The sequence below is a fragment of the Euleptes europaea genome, chromosome 17, assembly GCF_029931775.1.
Source record: "Euleptes europaea isolate rEulEur1 chromosome 17, rEulEur1.hap1, whole genome shotgun sequence".
Lineage (NCBI taxonomy): Eukaryota > Metazoa > Chordata > Lepidosauria > Squamata > Sphaerodactylidae > Euleptes > Euleptes europaea.
Window position 1 is genome coordinate 43,215,105 of NC_079328.1, and position 16,844 is coordinate 43,231,948.

Consider the following 16,844-nt stretch of genomic DNA (forward strand, 5'->3'; position numbering starts at 1 on the left):
ATATTGGATTACCCAGCCTCCCAGCCCCTCCTGCTGGAACAGAAGACAGCCACAGTAAGACCCCTTTGGGGGCTTTAATCTATATTTTTTCTTTTCTGTGTGTGTGTGGGGGGGAAAGCAGAGTCTGTGTGTGTGTGTGGGGAGGGAGCAGTTTCTGTGGGTGGGGGGGGGGGAAGCCAAAGGGGGCTTTTGCCGGTTCTGCCTGGGGTGTGTGTTCCCCCTCCAGTCTCTCTCTCCCTGGTTTGAGGGGGGGCTTCATTTTTATTCTTCAGGTTTTTCCTCATTCATAAGATCAGTTAGGTTATTGATGCTTGCTCAAAACTGGTTTTCAAATGGTGACTTAAAGAATGCATCTGCCTGGTCCCAAGTCCAATGCAAAAGGAGACATTCCACCCCCTCCTGCTCATTATGCATAGCTAGCTGCCTCTGTCCCTTTCCATGGTATGCAAACTCCCAGGTGTCAGGTGTTGCTATGCACTGTTGCAAAGGTTTTGCATTGCGTGCTTGTGTTGCTTTGCAGTTGTATTGTTTTGCAAAATTCTTCACACCTGCCCCGCCCTTTGCATATTTGCAAAGGGGTTGCTCTGCAGTTGTGTTGCTTTGCAAAGTTCTTAGCACCTGCCCCGCCCTTGCTCTCATCAGCTGTTTGTCGGGCCGGGAGCTTTGTGCGTGGGCGGCAAGCTCTGCGGAGAGATCCACATTAAGGGTGGGGGGGACCCCTTTCAGGGCCCATATCTCAGCCCCCCCTGACCCAATCTTTACAAAACTTGGGGAGTCTTTCAATATACGTCCTTTGAAGCTCTGCTGAAAGTTTGGGACCTCTAAGCCCAAAAATGCCCCCCCCGAGCCACGGAAAGGCGCGGTTGTGTTTTTAATGGCTTTATTCGGCCGAATTTTTTTCCCGAACTTTGAATTCCCGCCGAATTGAACGGATCCGAAGTGGGGGAGTTCGGACTTCGGCACGTACCGAAGCCACAAGGGCCAAATTCGGCCGAATCCGAACTGTACCGAATTTTTTTTTTTTTTGACAGCCCTACCTGGCAATCCTATGGAGTCTCCATCGCTCGGCAGGTCTTGGCATTAAATGTCTTTGATTCAGCTTTTTGCCAACATAGCCGACAAACTGGGAGCTGGCGTTCACCACCTGCTGGGGTGCTATCCCAGACACCCTTCTAGGTTAGGGAGATATTTTAAATCCATTCGAGGGCTTATCGATCCAAGCGGGTTGTTTTCTTCCTGTGATGAATGTGAACTAACAAAATCCGCACTGCTGTCAAAGAGCCAGAAGACTCCCTCCGACAGATAATTCACTCCAAAGAAGGAGATTCTGAATTGTGTACTATTCACTCCTTGCCTAATAGATCTAATGTTAATAGACAACGCTTTCTCTCTCTCTCTCTCCCCCCACTCCCTGGATAGAAATTGCAGGTATAATTGACACGCGCTGTCATGGGGCACAACAAGTGTTCTAAAACAGAGCGGTGAGCCAGTGACAGGAGTGTCAGGGGTAGAAATTAGATCTCTCTGATCTGTCTTAAGGTTTCCTCCATCAGCCCCCACCCCCCACAATGGCAGAAATGTGCTAGAGAAAGATGCTCAGCAGAACAGCTATGGAACGATAAAACCTCCCAAGTAACCCCCCCCCCCCGAAAAACGTGCAGCTTCGTATAATTGCAAGCTGTAGTAAAAACAAACAAACAAGCATATCCATCTATTGTATTCACTTGTCCTGCACAAATGTTCGATTGTTCTAACTTAAGTTGGAAAAAAAAGGATGCCCCCCAAAGGTCAAGCAGGCTAACCATTTGATTTCCTAAAGGATTTGGACTGGATCTGTTCTGGAGTAACAGTGCAATCTTATGCAGAGTTACTACATTGAAATGAATGGTTTTCACAGAGTTCAGCCATCCGAGTTCATGACCTGAATTTCAATCCATTCCTCGCCTTTATTTTTGAATTATGGGTCTTGTCCCTTTACCAGTGCTAAGAATCTTAAAAAAAAAAAAAAAAAGATATTCCAGTGCAACCCTTTATAGTTCTCAGGAAACCTAGAGAGTGGAAATCCTTTCCCTTCTCAAATTTCTTTCCTCCTCTTCTTTCCAAAGGATGACGCTACCATTTTACATAATAGTCATACACCAGTAGTAAAAAACTTCCCTGGCCAATGTTTAAGTGTTAAAATATGGTACAGGGAGCTTGTCACTGCAAAACAGACATTGTCTCTAACTTTGGAAAGATGCCCTGAATTTTTGAGTGTTTCAGTTGTTGTTTTTTTTAAAAGAATGACTCAGTGGAATAGTTTCAGAAAGTAAGTGAGGTAAATTTGAAGAAGAAGAGTTGGTTTTTATATGCCCACTTTGTCTACCACTTAAGGAAGAATCAAACCGGCTTACAATCCCCTCCCCCTCCCCACAGTAGACACCCTGTGAGGTAGGTGGGGCTGAGAGAGCTCTAAAAGAGCTGTGACTAGCCCAAGGTCACCCAGCTGGCTTCAGATGTAGGAGTGGGGAACCAAATCCAGTTCACCAGATTAGCGTATGCCACACATGTGGAGGAGTAGGGAATCAAGCCGGGTTCTCCACATCACAGTCCACCGCTCCAAATCACTGCTCTTAACCACTACACCATGCTGGCTCTCCACTTGGAAGAAGTCTGAGGCACATAAAAGGGTCAAGAGAGCATCCTTGTCCAGCTTTACCATAATGTAATGATGGAGCAAATGCAGAAATGCCACGTATCTTCAGCCAAAAAATGACCTTGGGTGGAAGAAACCCAATCCCAGTTTCTGCAGAACAGTGGCAGATTGGCCCTTTCTCTTGAACACATGAACACATAAAGCTGCCTTATACCAAACCAAACCCTTGGTCCATCAAAGTCAGTATTGCCTACTCAGACCAGCAGTGGCTCTCCAGGGTCTCAGACAGAGGAATTTCACATCACCTGCTTGCCTAGTCCCTTTAACTGGAGATGCTGGGGATTGAACCTGGGAACTTCTGCATGCCAAGCAGATGCTCTACCACTGAGCCACGGCCCCTCCACTTATCCAGGAAAGTTCCCAGTAGGCTACTGGGGGCCAGAAGCAAACTGGAAAAACAGGGGAAACTCTTCAGACAGAGCTGACAATTAGAACTGTCTTTTGGTATGAGAAAAAGCTTGTGATTCACCACTCTATGCTGTGTTAGTAAATATGGCGTTTTCAATTGAATTGTTATATGTATCTGAAGAACGGTCAAAATGGAATTGTTAGCAACCTCATATTCAGTTTTGATTGGAATTTTGCCCTCTGAATGTCTGGGGGAGTTATATTTGGTAGTTCTCAATAGTTATTTATTCACTTCAGTGTGCTTCTTTTATTTAATGCACTATTAAAATTTACATTTTTAATTAATTGACGTTCATTTCTATTGTATGTAGTTATGCTTGTATGTGTTTTAGCTTTGTTTTTAATTGTTTTAATGATGTGTCTGTTTTGAGGGGGTTGGTTTGAATTGTTTTAAAATGTGAGTTCATTATGTACGTTAGATGCCTTGGGGGCCCTTGGGAGAGCAGCAAAATGAGAGGTACATTTGTTAAAATGAACAAATAAATATTTATTGTTTTTGCTCAGTTGGTTTGAGGTGTTTTTACTGTACATCTTTCCCACTTATATGTTACACCCTTTTGTACTTTTGCTTTTTCAGAAGCAAATTGAGCCTATAGGCTCGTATTAGCCTAGAAAAGTCCATTCAGCTTGGCTTCAAGCCCTGGTGACAACCACAGTGGTTGTGTGGCCTCAAAAATTCAGTGGCACCTCTGTTTTTTAGAGAGGGAAAAACAATCAGGATTGGGGAGGTGGTCATGGGGTTGTATACCCAAGGGAAGGACCTCTGTGTCCTTCCCTTGGGTAGGACACAGAGGTCCTACCCAAGGAGAAGACTGAGAGTTGATATGATAACCATCTTCAAGTACTTGAAGGGCTATCATATAGCAGATGGTGCCGAGAGGTTTTCTGTTGCTTCTGAAGGTTGGACCAGAACCAACAGGTTGAAATTAAATCAAAAGAGTTTCTGTCTAGACATTAGGAAGAATTTTCTAACAGTTCGAGCAGTTCCTCTAAGAAGAGGCTAGATGGCCATCTGCCAACAATGCTGATTCTAGGACCTTAGGCAGATCATGAGAGGGAGGGCATCTTGGCCATCTTCTGGGCATGGAGTAGGGATTGCTGGGGATGTGGGGGGGGGAGGTAGTTGTGAGTTTCCTGCATTGTGCAGGGGATTGGACTAGATGACCTGGTGGTCCCTTCCAACTGTACGATTCTATGATTCTTTAATCTGGCTATAGTGTAGAATAGGCTAGCCCAATCTCAGCAGAACTCACAACCTAAGTAGCGGGGGCCCTGGTTAATATTTGGGTGGGAGACCACCAAGGAAGTCCAGGGTCGCTATGCAGGCAATGGCAAACCACCTCTGAACTCTTTTCCTTGAAAACCCTACGGGGTTGCCATAATTTGGCTGCGACTTGACAGCAAAATAAAAATTGCTAGTTCCTGTAGAGATGCTGTGGAAATTAATAATAATTAAGAATGTCTTTTGAAAGATCTTTCAGGTGCCTTGTCTCAAGATCACCACAACTGGGCCTCAGTCACATTATTAACAAGACGCCCATCCTTGAGAGGACATCTGTTAAGCTGCAGGTGTCTTCTTTGTCTATCTTTTGGCTACTTGATAATATATGATCTAATCTCTGTCTCTATCTCTACGACGTCTTTGTGTAAGTGACAGAGACAGAGCGATGCCATCCTTCAACGAGGAGGAAAAATGACTTCCCTCTGTGCAGTGACTGCTCTTTCCAATTGGGTTAAGCCATCCGTCATAAAGTTTCACAATCCTCGTTTGCCGTTTTCTTAAGGCGCTGGCGGGACAACTTAATTCGGCATCCCGTCACCATCTCTCCACTGAAATTCAGGTTCTGTTCATTCCAGAATGCCGCCAGCATAATTTCCGCAAGAAATGCAAGTGGAAATTTAGGGAGGAGCAAATGATGCCCCATTGGCTTCTGATTGTATTCATTTATATTTTCATGAAGGATTTTCTATTTCTGCTGCTGGTTTTATAGATTTGTTAGTATTGCGTATGCGTATCGCATCCACATCCCAGAACGAAGAAACCAACAGTGCAATCCTTAACAGATTCAGATTTAATATATCCTAAATAGAGATACACTTGTCTAAGATTTCAATGGACTTAGGAGAGTATAACTCTGCTTAGGACTATGAGGAAAGCCTGAGGGAAGTGGCAATGTTTAGTCTGGAGAAGAGGAGGTTGAGGGGGGACATGATTGCTCTTTTTAAGTATTTGAAGGGCTGTCACTTCGAGGAGGGCAGAGAGCCATTCCCCTTGGCAGCAGAGGATAGGACTTGGAATAATGGGTTTAAATTGTGGGCGGAAACATACCGGCTGGATATTAGGAAACCTTTTTTTTACAGTAAGAGTTGTTCGACAGTGGAATCAGCTACCCAGGGAGGTGATGAGCTCACACTCACTGGCAGTCTTTAAGCAGAGGCTGGACAAACACTTGTCAGGGATGCTCTAGCATGATCCTGCATTAAGCAGGGTGTTGCACTAGATGTTGGACTATATGGCCTGTATGGACCTTTCCAGCTCGACGATTCTATGATTCTATGTTTCTATGACTTCTGGGCAAGCATATGGGTTATACTATTTTTATTATTTTAATTAAGTTGTTTATTTCAAACACTTCAATGCTCTTTCTACTCAAATGGGGTCCCCAAGGCAGCGAACATCAAAATATTAAAACAGTATTTAAAATAAGGTGTGTGTGTGTTAGGTTATATTAAACAATTCAGTAGAAACAGACATACAAACATGACATAACCAGGAAGGAAGACCCCAGCATACTGCCAAACAAGCTAGAAATCTTTCATATCACCTGTAGGTGGGCCCTGGAGCTCTCCTGGAATTACAACTGAACTCCAGACTATAGTGAACATTTCCCCTGGAGGAAACAGCAGCTTCAGAAGGGGGGGGGGGAATGTATGACATCACATCCCTGCTGTGCCCAGTCCATCTTCCCCAGAATTTCCAAAGCCAGATTTGGCAAACCTACCTACAACCTAGCTAAATTGTGGAACTCCCTGCCCAGGATGTGGTGAGGGCCGCCAACTTGGAAAGCTTGAAGAGGGGAGTGGATGTGTTCATGGAGGAGAGGGCTATTCATGGCTGCTAGTAAAAATGGATACTAGTCATGATGCATACCTATTCTCTCTAGGATCAGAGGAGCAGGCTTATTATATTAGGTGGTGTGGAACACAGGAAGGATGCTGATGCTGCAGTCGTCTTGTTTGTGGGCTTCCTAGAGGCACCTGGTTGGCCACTGTGTGAACAGATTGCTGGACTTGATGGGCCTTGGTCTGATCCAACATGGCCTTTCTTATGTTCTTATGAACATGACTATTATATTTGGTGCTGTGGAACACAGGCAGGACAATGCTGCAGTCATCCTGCTTATGGGCTTCCTAGAGGCACCTGGTTGGCCACTGTGTGAACAGATTGCTGGACTTGATGGGCCTTGGTCTGATCCAACATGGCCTTTCTTATGTTCTTATGAACATGACTATTATATTTGGTGCTGTGGAACACAGGCAGGACAATGCTGCAGTCATCCTGCTTATGGGCTTCCTAGAGGCACCTGGTTGGCCACTGTGTGAACAGACTGCTGGACTTGATGGACTTTGGTCTGCTCCAGCAGGGCCTTTCTTATGTTCATATAACCTAAGCCTTTTAAGTGGAGATGCCAGGGACTGAACCGGGGGGCTTCTGCATACAAACCAGAAGCTCCGCCTCGGAGCCATGGCTCCTACCTGCTTTTCTTTCTTGTGTTCATCATGTGATAATTTGCAGAAGAACTCTCCTCTTGACAACCATTCCTATTCACCCCCATTGGGAACATTTGGGAACAGATTTCTGGAGGGGGTTGATTAAAGCCTTTCTCTCTCTGTGTTGTTGCTTTTGCGACCTGTCTTATATGCAAGGGATTCTGCCGCTAAATTATTTGCTAATGTTCCTCTGTTAAGGTGGGGTGGGGCGTAGCAGGGGAGGGGAAAGCAAGCGGGTTGGAGCCAATTTGTAATAAGCAAGAGCAGTTTGACCCAGATTAAAAGATACAATTAGTCTGTCTGAATAGTAAACCTAAAAAGTACTACTTACCCCACAAGTTATTGTTTTATGACAAAAGAAGACATCCTGGCAGAACAATAAAACCACAGATAAGAACCTTGCAATTTACTCCAAACACAACCGAGAATTTCTGTGCGGTGTAGTAATACAATACTCCCTCCCAACGAAAGAGATATCATAGACATAAAATTTTATTCCCCATCTAATGAACATGCTTTTGTCTAAATCAGGGGTGGGCAGCAGGTGGCCCTTGGCCTGGTGAAGACCCTAATGCCATTTTATTAGGTCCCAAGGGCCCGGCCAACATTTGTTTCATATACACTTACATGATACATCTCCAGCGCGCAGGCCAGTGATCCATGGGGGGGAGGGCAGGGCAGGAAACCTCCGGCAGCACGTCCAGCGCAGAGGCTTGGGGATCAGGGGGGGGTGCAGGGCAGGGGCTCCCCGGCGGCGCATCCAGCGCGCAGGCCGAGTGATCCATGGGGGGGAGGGCAGGGCAGGAAACCTCCGGCTGCGCGTCCAGTTTGAACCTCCCCCCCCTGCCCATCAGCTGTTTGTCGGGCAGCGGGGGGGGGGGATTTGTGGCAGAGCCGCACTCGGGAGCCGCGGTTTGCCGACCGCTGCTCTCGACAACTCGGCTCCAGTTACGGTAACACACACACACATTCACTCCATAAGACGCACAGACATTTCCCCTCACTTTTGAGGAGGAAAAAAGTGTGTCTTATGGAGCGAAAAATACGGTACCTTCCCTCCCCCACAACAGACACCCTGTGAGGTAGGTGATTGTGAGAGAGCTCTAAGAGCTGTGACTAGCCCAAAGTCACACAGCTATGTAGGAGTGGGGAAACCAACCCAGTTTACCAGATTAGGGTCTGCTGCTCAGGCAGAAGCGTGGGGAATCAAACCCTGTTCTCCAGATCAGAGTCCACCACTCCAAACCACCGCTCTTAACCACTATACCATGCTGGTGGGTTTGAAATGTGATAGACAAAACCAGCTCCGATATATTGGCGACGAACTCTTGTAAAGTGGGAAGGGATGTGGCTCAGTGGCAGAGCATCTGCTTGGCCTGCAGAAGGTCCCAGGTTCAATCCCCGGCATCCCCAGTTAAAGGGACTAGGCAAGTAGGTGATGTGAAAGACCTCTGCCTGAGACCCTGGAGAGCTGCTGCTGGTCTGAGTAGACAATACTGGCTTCGATGGACCAAGGTCCATCTTCTTGGTCCATCTTCCATGGACCAAGGCCCATGGACTTCTTCAGTAGAAGGCAGTTTCATGAGTTCATGTGATCATGGAGCTGACTGGCAGCTGCTACTTGGGAAAAGTCGTTGGCTTTCCATGGGAAAAAGCCTGAATCTCAACAATTCCCATTATCATTGTCTTCCTTCTTTTATTCCCCCCCTCCATGGCCTCTAATTGCAAGCTGGAGGCAATGCACGATAATTACCAGTCTGCTCCAGGAGCGTAAAAAAGAGCAAACGCCCGTCAAGCCTGTGTGTGGCTGCTTCCTGAGTACAGCTACGTCTGAAGAGCCTCCTCCACCACGTCTGTCAGCGCTGGATTTCGCTAGGCCTGCTCGCTCCTTTGGAGTTTTTCATGGCAGTGATTCAGCGGGTAACTCGATGAAAAATTGCCGCATGTTTCCCTGTTATGATTCTTTCATGCATCTCTGTCAATGGCGGTTTACATTCAGGGATTGAGATCATTTGTTTCTTGTTTGCTCACAGCTTCGGGCTTTTTCTTGTTTGCCACCGTGGATTTACAACCCTTTCTAACCCCCCCCTTCCTTTTCTGCCCTGGGAGCAAACCACATCTAAAGAGATGAAAGATTATAAAGCTTAATACTTCTGCAGTTCAGCAACTTGAAGGAAAGAGGGGGGGAGAGTTAAAACTCCTCTCGGTAAGAACGAGGGCTCAATTGTCCAAGGAATGGGGCATGTGAGGGGGGGAGGAGATAAGAGGTAGCGGGAATTACAGAAAAGGGCCATGTAGCTCAACCTGGCAACAATTTCCCCCCCAGAGTTGAAATCAGTACAGATTAGGGCTGCCAAATGATCTCAAGAGCCAGTGTGGTGGAGTGGCAATTAGTTAGTTAGTTAATTTAAATATTTATATGCCACTTTTCTCCTGACAAGGGTCCTCAAGTGGCTTATAGAAACACATGCATGCAATGTTAAAAAACAAACACAAAAACAAACAGCAAAAGAAAAAAAATTCTGTTCACTGCAGGGTTGGTCTGGGATTCGAGTGGCCAACTCAGGGTTAGGAAATTGCTGGAGATTTGAGAGTGGTGTGTGGGGAGGGTGGAGTTTGGGGAGGGGAGGGATGCTAGTGGGATGGAATGCCATGCAGTCCACTCTCCAAAGCAGCCATTTTCTCCAGGGCAACTGATCTCCGTAACTGGAGATCAGTTGTAATTCCAGGAGATCTCCAGGTAGGGTTGCCAGGTTCCTCTTCACCATCAGCGGGAGGTTTTGGGGGCAGAGCCAGAGGAGGGCAGGGTTTGGGGAGGGGAGGGACTTCGATACCATAGAGTCCAATTGCCCACATGGCCATTTTCTCCAGGGAAGTGATCTCTATTGGCTGGAGATCAGTTGAAATAGCAGGAGATGTGTAGCCTATGTATGTATGTATGTATGTATGTATGTATGTATGTATGTATGTATGTGCTTTTAAGGCAAGTGGGAAGCAGAGGTGGTTTGCCACTGCCTTCCTCTGCAGAGTCTTCCTTGGTGGTCCCCCATCCAAGTATCGACCCTGCTTAGCTTCCGCGATCTGACGTGATCGGGTTATACCATACCATTCCACATTGTATTCAGATGTATACAGCCTCTGAATATTTAGGGTTTATGTAGCCATTGGGACAAAAAGCCATTCATGGGCCTATCTTCTGGTATTTGACCAGAGGTTAATAGGAGACAAAAGGAATAGGGACATACCCCATAGAAAGTGAGAGCCAGCGTAGAGTAGTCGTTAAGAGCAGTGGACTCTAATCAGGAGAACCGGGTTTGATTCCCCACTCCTCCACATGAGCTGCGGACTCTAATCTGGTGAACCGGGTTCGATTCCTCACTCCTCCACATAAAGCCAGTTGGGTGACCTTGGGCTAGTCACAGTTTGCTCTGAACTCTCTTGGCCCCACCTACCTCACAAGGTGTCTGTTGTGGGTAGAGGAAGGGAAGGAGATTGTAAGCCAGTTTGATTCTCCTTAAAAGGTAGAGAAAATCAGCCTATAAAAACCATCTCTTCTTCTTTTAAATGCTCTAAACATTGTTCAGCTATGTTTCCTCCAGATTTGTGGGAACAGTGAACATTTTCAGCTTGTCAAGTGTCCTTTTGTGTTGCCTGACAACACCTCATAAGTCCAGTAAACAGTTCTAGGTGCCTCGAACAGGAACATAAGGAAGTTAGAGGACATTTATGCATGGTCGCTGTAGCCTCCTTTATTCCCTGTTTCAGCCAGGATCAAATTTTTCTGAATACACACTATCTCATTCCTTGTCGGCTCAACCCTGTTTAAACACAAAATTAACCCGGCTTTTCCCATTCCTCTTCTGGCCAGAATTAAACTTCATCCTGGCTCATTCCAGAATCACTGAGCGAGTGTACGACTTTCTCGGGTTGAGCTTCACCCCACCCTTTTCCAAACCCCTCTTCAAGGCAGCATACAGATAGCCAAACAGGGGAAGCACAGAAGACTGGCTTCTCTCACAGCCAGTCACGAAGCAGTGTGTAAAGAGGCAGGGATTCAAGTGCTTCCTGCTAACTCCGAGCTCTTTCTGAGCAAAAGAAAGGCTTTTTTAAAACGCGGCTTGGATTTCTCCCCGCCCTTCTTTCAGATTGCTCCATTTTTTGTTTTTAAAATGCTTTTTTATGCGGCAGTTGGGTTTGGGGGGGGAAGGAAATCTTCTCTCGCGAGGTAAGCCAATTAAAAAGCAGCATTTAAAGGGTTGGGACTTGATTTGAACTTGGGAGACTGCTTTTCTGTATTCATGCCTCCATTAGCACACAGTTTCGTCCCTGATCATTCCAGCCAATGCATACAGGGTCGGTTTAGCCTCCTTTAGCCTCCTTTGTTTCAGCTAGGATTCAGCCAGGATCGAGCGCATGTGTTTTTGCCGAAGGTGCGTTCAAGCCCGGCTGAAACAGGGAATAAAGAAGGCTAAAGCGAGCATGCGTTTTCGCCCACAGTTTTCCACAACCCGGGTTACTTTGATCCTGGCTGAAACAGGGAATAAAGGAGGCTACAGTGACCATAAGAGCTCTGTGGGGCAGAGTGGAAAGCTGCAGTACTGCAGTCCAAGCTCTGTTCACGTCCTGAGTTCGATCTCGACGGAAGTCGGTTTCAGGTAGCCGGCTCAAGGTTGACTCAGCCTTCCATCCTTCTGAGGTCGGTCAAATGAGTACCCAGCTTGCTGGGGGTAAAGGGAAGATGACTGGGGAATGCACTGGCAAACCACCCCGTAAACAAAGTTAGCCTATTAAGTGTCGGGATGTGACGTCACCCCATGGGTCAGGAATGACCCGGTGCTTGCACAGGGGACCTGGTGTGTGTGTGTGTGTGTCACAGTTAATCCTATTGGGGTAGCATCTTATTAAAACAGACCCTCCACCAATTGATTACCACTTTCAAGAAGGATTATTTGCACATCTCAATTATAAAGACCATTACTAAAGGTTTTTTTGTGTTTTTTTTAAGGATGCCTAGGATGTGTGCCTAGGATGTATCATACATCTCTCAGCCCTCCCCTTCAATACGAAGCTTCAGGCCGAACCCAGAGACCTTCATGGTGGGGAAAGCCACCCAGCTCACACACTGAGAAGAACAAAGATGAATTAGCAGCGCTTGAAGTCAAAGAAGTCATACGCAGTTGGCACGCCGTTTGCAACCAGAACAAGAGGTGACACTTGTCAAATAAATGATGGGCTGTGAACTAGTTGCTCAGCTTTGCTTACAATTAGGATGGTGTCTGTATAATATTGATACCTTTATCGCTACTAATGTTGTCGGGCTTTATCCTGCCCAAAGTAAAGAAAGTTAAGGGACTTCCTACAGTCAAGAAACGTGTTTAGGAGAGTGTTAAACGACCGCAAAGATGAACAGTTAGATTTGCAAGGGTGTTTGCACAGCAAAGCCCAATGCAAAAAATGCCTTCCCCAAGCTTCCTCCAAAGGCTTACTTCTTCCACACATGTTAGCTTGTGTTCGAGGGCCAGTTGATGTGATGGACTAATGCATGACAGCCATTTTTGATTGTTTTCAAAGCACTATTTTCAGTTTCCACCAACAGTGAAGCTGCCAAGTCGCCAATGAGATTCGGTTACGTGATGATGTCACAGCCAGCAATCAAAGGAAACTATTCTTCCGTGGCATTCTATTTGTTTGCCCTCGTTTGCCAGCGTGGTGTAGTGGTTACGAGCTGTGGTTTGGAGCGGTAGACTCTAATCTGGAGAACCATGTTTGATTCCCCACTCCTCCACATGAGCGGTGGAGGCTAATCAGGAGAACTGGGTTGGTTTCCCCACTCCTCCACATGAAGACAGCTGGGTGACCTTGGGCTAGCCACAGTTCACTCCGGACTCTCTCAGCCCCACCTACCTCACACGGTGTCTGTTGTGGGGAAGGGAAGGGAAAGTGACTGTAAGCTAGGGTTGCCAGGTCCCTCTTTGCCACCAGCAGGAGGTTTTGGGGGCGGAGACTGAAGAGGCCAGGGTTTGGGGAGGGGAGGGACTTCAATGCCATAGAGTCCAATGGCCAAAGCGGCCATTTTCTCCAGCTGAACTGATCCCTATCACCTGGAGATCAGTTGTAATAGCAGGAGATCTCCAACTAGTATCTGGAGGCTGGTAACCCTAGTTATGGGGAGGGGAAGGGAAGGTGATTGTCGTGGGTCAGCCAGGACTGCATGGCAGTGAGGACTCATCAGAGGAAGAAGGGCCCTGTGTAGCCAACCCAGAGCTAACAGAAGGCAGCCAGCAAGGGACTGAGGCTCAGACAGAGCTGGGCAAGGAAGCACAGCCTCCCTTCAGTCCTGAGTCAGCAGGCGAAGGGCAAGCAGTGGTGCCTGGCCCTCCCAGATCACCTACACCTTTGCAGCAACGTAGGAAAAGACTGCAAATGGAGTTGCGAGAGAGAAGACGCCGTGCTCGCCTCCAGAACAGAAAGCAGCTGTTGGCTAATAGGGGAGATGAGTTGTTGCAGGATTCTGACCGAATTAGTGGGAGCCAAGCATAAAAGGCTCTTGGGGGAAACTGTGGGGCGTGGCTACAACGAGTACAGCAAACGCTTACCTGACGCCGCTCTGTTGCCTGGAAATCGGACCTTGTCTTGATTAATAGTGCTGGCTAACCCTCGATAGCTGACCTTGGCCTGAAAGCCTCTGACTCCTGGAACCCTCCTTGCTCTCTGCTACCAAGACGCTGCAACCTGACACCCAGAGCCTGCTAATCAGTACAGTGATTGTAGCCGGTTTGATTCTTACTTAAGTGGTAGAGAAAGTCGGCATATAAAAACCAACTCTTCTTCTTCGATACCCCTGCCAAAGAAAAGCCCCGGAGTCAATCAAGGCCAGTGGTGTGGAAGCCGCCCTACACTTACAGGGCCGAGCTGCCTCTTGACATGAGGTCGCAGAGGAATACAAATGGCTTTCCGTGTGGTCCGGTTGCCCTCTCCCCACCCCTGCGACTTGCTTGTGCAGCTGTTTGATATAAATTCCTCACATACATCTTAGTCCAGTTGGTTTATTTTTACAAACAATAAATAGCCCCAACATTCCTCGGCCGTCTTTTCCCTGCGCGGGACCATCTCAAGTGGCCATTTGCCAGGGAGACGGTGGCTCCCATTAGGGACGTTTGCACAGATGGCCGCCATCATTTGGGGAGGGGGGGGATCATCTCAGTGGCCTGTTCCCGTTCTCCGGCCTCCCCCCCTCGAGCCCCTCCTCTGAAAAGGATCACAACATATTATCAGGGCCTACAAATCACTACCAGATGATATTAAGTTGCTTTGATAACACTCTCGGTCCCTTCCGGTGTGATATTTTTCTTCATTAGGAAGAACGGCTCGAGCCGACCAAATCCTCTTATTCCTTCTCCCCTCCCTCAAAATTTATAGATCACAGTCTCTAAACTAATTGTTAGTTGCACAGCGTGCCGAAAGCCGGGCCCAGACGGAGCAATTACATCCCCCTGGCCCTGATTAGAGGCACGGAGGAAGCAGAAGTGCAAAGAAAATGAAACACTCTGGGCCCGTTTGGGCAAAATGTCACAGCTCTTGGAGGCCTCATTTGACATTTGTTGATAAAAGCAGGAGAGGAGGCTGGATATCCATCACGGGCCCTTGTTTCAAAGCCCCAAGATGCGATTCGGCCTCCTCTCCGGCTACTCGTTCGGGTTTAGAAAAATGGAAAACAAAATGGGAAGGGGGAGGCGGTGGTTCTAGGGCAGCACAGAAGAAAAAGAGGATGCCTTCATGCTTACTTTCCATGAAGTTGCGTGGCTTTCTAATCCTCAGAAGCTCACATGAAGACACATGAACACATGAAGCTGCCTGATACTGAATCAGACCCTTGGTACATCAAAGTCAGTATTGTCTACTCAGACCGGCAGCGGCCCTCCAGGGTCTCAGGCAGGGGTCTTTCACATCACCTACTTGCCTGGTCCCTTTAACTGGAGATGCCGGGGATTGAACCTGGGACCTTCTGCATGCCGAGCAGATGCTCTACCACTGAGCCACGGCCCATCCCTCATTTGCTTTGGCCTTTATAACTGGGGTTGCCTACCTCCAGGTGGTGGCTGGTGATCGCCCGCTATTATAACTGATCTCCAGGTGACAGAGATCAGTTCACCTGGACAATATGGCTGCTTTGGAAGGTTGACTCTATGGCATTATACTTCATTGAGATCCTTCCCCTCCCCAAAACCTGCCCTCCTCAGGATCTACCCCAAAAATCTCTAGGTATTTCCAAAACTGGAGCCTGGCAACCCTACGTATAACCCTTCCCTCTCTCCTATTCACCCTTCTCTGAACACTCTTCTCCAGATCAAGAGGTTTTGACATTTTTGATCAGGAGATGCAGGTATTACCTATCTTGTTTTCCCTTTACTCTTTCCCTAACACATCACAATTATTTTTAATATTATTAAAAAAACTATCACATTTTCCTGGTGGTCTCAACCTTTGAAGGAGTCTAGGGTTACTAAGATGGGGAATTCCTGAAGGTTTGGGGAATATGCTGGGGAGGGCAGAGTTTGGAAAAGGGAAGGAGCTCAACAGTAGGGTTGCCAACCTCCAGGTGGTGGCTGGAGATCTCCTGCTATTACAACTCATCTCCAGCCAATAGAGATGCTTTCACCTTGAGAAAATGGCTGCTTTGGCAACTGGATTCTATGGCATTGGAGTCCCTCCCCTCCTCAAACCCCACCCTCCTCAGGCTCCACCCCAAAAACCTCCTGGCGGTGGCAAAGAGGGACATGGCAACCCTATTGATGGACCTTGGTCTGATCCACCATGGCTTTTCTTATGTTCTGCATGGAAAGTAGAGGCTTTTCCTCTGAGCCATAGCCCCTCCCTAAACAGAAGCTTGGAATCCTGGATTTATGGCAGAGTTCAGACTATTTGAGACTGAAGTTGCAGTTTGGTCACAATAAAAAATGTGATTGCGACACCGGAAAGAATCCCTTAGCTGCATATGCTCAACGGAAGGAGAGACGGGAGTACACGAATTCAAGGATTCCTCCAGCCAGCCCCCATAGCAGAAAGCCTGAGTCCATCACTATCCACATGGACTCTATAAGGGCAAATGTTCATAGAAAATATTCCTCTACACTTGCCTCTCCCCATGAACGAACAGTGACTTTGAATGACCTCCAAAATGCGTGACCGTGTCTTCTTCCACACTCCCCTTCAGTGACCCTCAGTTCACAACAGTGCTAAAACACCCTTTCCTTCTCAGAAGAAGGACGCAAAACATTTGCTGCTGAAGCTTAGCTGGTTGCGGGCTGCTGAGTGATTCTGACACGGCCGTCGAAGGCCAGATCTCCAGCGGGAGATGCCAGCGCATGACAGCTCTTTTCCACTGCGCATTAGTCACCCTTTCACCAGAGCCCCATGTTTTTCCTATTAAGCGTCTCCGAGCTATCGCCCAGTAGCTAGAGGCACTTGTTAGACTGTGCTAGAGCTTGTAAAATATAAGATATGGTCTTAAGGATGCCAGAAAAAAAAATAGTACTCATTAAACACACATACACAACAGGGTTGGCAATAAAGAAATGCCCAAACTGCTTGGCAGGACATTGAGGAAAAGGTTCCATTTCTGCTGTATGTTGCAGAAAATATTGCCATTCAGTGTCCCAGAATAAGTTCCATGCAAGTTCATGGGTGCAGTTTTTGTAATATTTTCTCTGCATCTATTTGTCTTTCACAACAAAGCGCCATTTCAGTGCTGCAGCCCTGTTTTTATTATGTTAACTGTTTATGGTTATTTTTGTATTCTTTGCTCACGTTGCCATTAAGCAGATTTTGGAAAGGTGGGTTAGATATCTTCTAAATAGTTTTAATAGTTTTAATGGAAGATATTTTATGGTTTTGTTGTACTTATTGTTAGTCAATTTGTTGTTACCCACCCTGAGCCCAGCCTTGGCCAGGGATTGAGGGTGGGATACAA